The sequence below is a fragment of the Trichechus manatus genome, unplaced genomic scaffold (assembly GCF_000243295.1).
Source record: "Trichechus manatus latirostris isolate Lorelei unplaced genomic scaffold, TriManLat1.0 scaffold00100, whole genome shotgun sequence".
Classification (NCBI taxonomy): Eukaryota; Metazoa; Chordata; class Mammalia; order Sirenia; family Trichechidae; genus Trichechus; species Trichechus manatus.
The window spans coordinates 6,682,134-6,687,245 of NW_004444036.1; positions in this window are offsets into that span (position 1 = coordinate 6,682,134).

Here is a 5,112-nt window from a genome sequence, read left to right on the forward strand (position 1 = left end):
CCAGAATGCTCCTTAGAAGCAAGGATGGCAAGACTTCGTCTCACGTACTTCGGACATGTTATCAGAAGGGACCAGTCCCTGGAGAAGGATATCATGCTTGGTAAAGTAGAGGGTCAGTTAAAAAGAGGATGACCCTAAATGAGATAGATTGACACAGTGGCTGCAACAACGGGTTCAAACATACCAATGATTGTGAGGATGGCGCAGGACAGGGCAATGTTTCCTTCTGTTCTACATAGGGTTGGTATGAGTCAGAACTGACTCCATGGCACCAAACAACAACAATCTGTGCTTCACTTTCCACCTAGAAAAGGGGTCACCAAACTTTTACTTAAAGGGCCAGATAGTAAATGTTTTAGGCTTTGCAGGTCAAGAAGCAAAATCAAGTCTATGATGTAGGAAATTATACAACCATTTAAAATATAACCACTTAAAAATATAAAAACAATTCTTAGCTCATAGCCTTTAAAAAACAGGTAGCTAGCCGGATTTGGTCTGTAGGCCATAGTTTGCAAACCCCTGGTCTAGAACATCATAGCATGGGGGACATAGAGGAAAGATAGGCTGACAGTGGCAGAGAGACCGCCAGAGATTTCTGGGGTGCTCACGAAGTATGTGGAAGGTGTGTGTGTGTGTGTGTATGCATGTGACACAGAGAGAAATTTATTAAAGGAATTGGCTGACATGATTGTGCGGGCTGGCAAGTCCAAAATCTGTAGGTCAGGCAACAGTCTAGAAATTCCAGCAGTCTTGTGTCACAAAATTGATAGGTCAGGTGGTGGAGGGAGGGATTCCAGCTAGATGTCTATTTATAGTCCTAAGACAAAATCTTTGTCCCTGGGGAAACCTCACATTTTTGCTTCTGTGGCCTTCAAATGATTAGATGCACCCCACCCATATTATGGAGGGTAATCTAATTAGCTTAATGTCAATTGATTTCAGTGCTAACCACATGTAAATATCTCCACAGCAACATCTAGACTAGTATATGACCAAACAAATGGGCACCATAGCCTAGCCAAGTTGACACATAATTACCATCGCACCTGGAGTTCATCCTAGCCCAGCTGAGTTATATCCAATCTGCAGACCTGGTTTAAGCCACTGAATTTTGGGTCAGTTTGTTATTCAGCATTATTGCAGCATAGCTGACTAATACAGGGTGGGTAATATAAGAAGGATTTCTTCTTTCTTTGAGGACTATGTCCATAACTGTGAGAGGCTGAATTAGCCTCCATAATTCTGTTGTGCTCCCTCTGGTTTTTACATTTAAGTTAATCAAGACCAGATAGGGGCTATTTGCTTTCAAGGCAGTCTTTTAGTAGTGGTAAGAATAGGGAGACCTTAAAAGTCAAAGGAGTTGTGTAACAGAAATTGCACAGCTCAGTGAACAAGTCAGCTGAGTGGAACCCTTCACTTTCACAAGGTCTATTTCTGGCTCTAGTGATGCAACTTTCTCCTTCCTGAACTCTCCATCTCTCATGCTTTGTTACCAGGAAAGCAAAGAAAATAGCACCAACTAGCCTTCCTTCTAAAGGAAGTGTGATGAAAAACAAAGGTGGCAAAACCTTTGAAAAAGACCACAGTACTTTAAATACGTGGCTGTAATTTCTGTCGCTGGAGTCGCTAACAGTAAACCTGGAAATCCTCTTAAGTGGACATTCCCTTCTAGGCAACTGAGGGCAAGCTTAGCCACCTCTGCTGTTGTTTCTCTGCATGGCCCAAATCGAGTGCATTTTTCTCCCTGTGATTTATGTGGCCTCCTGAGCATTAATGATGTTGGAATGGCATTGTACTCTCCCCCCAGGTGCATCGATTTTCCAGCTTGAATTGATGTAGTCCCACAAAGAGAACACCTCACTGTCATTATCCTTCTGGTTGCTCTATTCGCTGGCTCAACCACTCTGCTCAGCTTAATGAAAAATAGGCTGTGTCTATGGAAGAGAAAACAGCCTTTCAGATGTGAGAAACTTCCTGAGCTTGAAGCATGACACTAGGCATCTATTCAAAGATTAAGGGAGCCTAATTTCAAAAATTTAATTTATCAATGGAGGAAATGATCAATGGGACAGCAAACTACAGACTACAAGTGCAGGAAAAACAACTTTCTATAGCTTTGAATCTGACAACAGAGGCCCCAAAGCAAAATCATTGCCTGTGTTTTTTTCTATTTTGGATGAAAATATTCAATCTCTGAGGAAGCCCTTATGCTGGGTCAGAGAATTACCAATATCCCTCACACGGAAGTTTGGTTTCTTCCTCTGAGCTCTTGTGGTATACTCAACTCAATTGTATTGTCCCTATTTGTGGTATATGTCCAGAACCTTCTCCCTAGGCTGAGGGTCAGCCAGGCTCCCAGGGTCCTTTGGGGCCAGGGTTAGTGGAATGAGTCTTTTCCCTGAAGCTTCAGCAGGGCTGAAATTAAGGAAACATGCATAGCTGAGTTGAACAGGAAGTTGAGTCCAGTAAGCCAGAGAGATCAAATCAAAGCAGATGATGAAAGCCAAAAACCAGAAGCAGATAGTGGCAGCTGGGGTTTGACACTGGGGAGAAGAGGGACCCACTTCAAGAAAGCAGGGCATCATTCCCAGGCAATTCTTAGAACAGGCACTGTTGTCAGAAGCTGGCACCTATGCCCTTATTGGAGTGTATTAGTAGAAAGAGCCACCTGCAAAGGGCAGAGATGGGACCTGTCTTCCTAGGCTGTCTCTCCTAAGGCTTTGCGCTCCCTGAGGAATCTCTTATCTAATTCCTCTACAGTTCTCTTGTTTTTGTTAGTTGCCACGAAGTCAGCTCTGACTCATGGCAACCTTATGTATAACAGAACGAAACATTGCCTAGTCCTTTGCCATCTTCATGATCATTGAGTCCATTGTTGTGGTTGTTGTGTCAATTCATCTCTTGAAGCTTTCTCTCATTTTCACTAATTCTCTACTTTACCAAACATGATGTCCTTTTCTAGAGATTGGTCTTTCCTGGTGACATGTCCAAGGTAAAAGAGCCGAAGTCTTACCATCCTCGCTTCTAAGAAACGTCTTGGCTGGAAACCCTTTGTCCTTTAGTGCTTACCATATAAGCCACAAAAACTCATTGCCGTCAAGTCCATTTCCACTCATGGCAACCCCACGTGCTTCAGAGTAGAGCTGCACTCCACAGGGTTTTCAATGACTGTAATCTTATGAAGTAGATCACCAGGCCTGTCTTCTGCAGCATGACTGAGTAGATTCAAACAGCCAACCTTTCAGTTAGCAGCCAAGTGCAAACCATTTGTGCCACCCAGGGACCTTGCTTATCATATAGGACTCAATAAATTTTGGCAGCATGGAAAATAATGATCTGGATTAAGCAGATACACTATATTTTTTGCTAATATAACTATTCAAGTAATTCAAGTTATACAAAGAAGTTGGGTGAAATTTCGTTTGTGTAATTAGTTGCATTTTGTGTAATGGGAGAACAGAAAAGACAGAATCCAAAAGGTGAAATGTACTATTTTTGAAGGAAAAATGCTGGTCATAGACATGGTTTTCTGGCCATAAACTAAGTACACGTTTTCAAAATGGCTACAGCTATTCTCTAGAGTTAGTACAAATTGTGGCTCCTACTGCTGTGAAAAGAAGATGGACTTAAAATGTACCCTTTAGGTTCTTTTTAAAGAGAAGGACTTTGAAAGGAGAAGACACCATATAAGTGCCAAGTCTTATTATTATCACCACTGCCGTGAATACCTCCAAACCATGGAAAAACATGTTCATAAAAGGAGTCTGCTTTAGAGATTGGGCTGATGAGGAAAGTTCATTTGAGATATTCCACACACAAGCTGCCTGCAGTTAGTGCCATCTCCCTGAAATCCCAAATTACTACTGTCACCACTGTGCACAGTAAAACTTTCAGGTAAATAAAGAGCACAGCAGGAAGAAAATGTTAAATATTTTACAGTGATCTAATGATAACAATACCAGAGCGTTATTTACTTTTCACGGTAAATCATAGTGTAAAAAATAACAATACATATTCCCGTTACTGACCACTGTCACCAATCACCATGGAACACTGGCTCTTTTTATCTTTCCCCACAACTGCAGAAAACCTGAAATAAATCTTCCACACGTGAATGTCAGTTCTATTTGGCCTCCAGGTTTTCCAGAACTGCTCAAGTTCTCATGTCCACATTCATGCATACATTCCTCATATATTTATAAGCACACACATCTAGAGTAGGGGTTGGCAAAGTACAGCCTGTGGACCAAATATGGCCTGCTGCCTGTTTTTGTATGGCTCGTGATCTAAGGTACTTTTTACATTTTCAAATAGTTGAAATGACAAGTGAAATGGTTTCATGGCAAGTGAAAATTATATGAAATTTGTCAGTGTCCATAAATAAAATTTTATTGGAACATAGTCATGCTCATGAGTTTATGTATCATCTATGGCTGCTTTTAGAAAAAAGGCCTGGCAAACTACTTCTGAAAAATCAGCCATTGAAAACCTTATGGAGCACAGTTCCTCTCTGATACACATGGAGTCACCATGAGTGGAATTGCCTTGACAGCAACTAGTAATTGGTATGGCGACTTTCATGCTACAACAACAGAGGTGAGTAGGTGTGGCAGAGTCTGTGTGGCCTGTAAAGCCAAAAATATTTACTCTCTGGCCCTTTCCAGAATGTATTTGCCGACTCTTCATCTAAAGCATACTTGTTACTCCTACTTAAAAATTACTTTTTTGTTGAAGTATAATGTAACACTGCAATAAAGATTAAAAAATAATAATAATAACATTACCATTGACTCATAGCAACCCTACAGGACAGAGTAGAACTGCCCCATAGGATTTCCAAGGAGTGGCTGGTGGATTCAAACTGCTGACCTTTCGGGTTAGCAGCCATAGCTCGCCATAGCTCTTAACCACTGCACCACCAGGGCTCCCCAGTAAAGATAGAGGGTGCAAATCCTATGAGTCTTTACATATGTATTTACTTGTGTTACCTCCACTCAGATCAAAATAAAGAACATTTCCAGCACCCTAGAAGGCTCCTTTATGCTCTTCCCAGTCAATACTCCCCTCCCCAAATTAGCCATTGTTCTCAAGTCGATCACCGTGAATGAATTT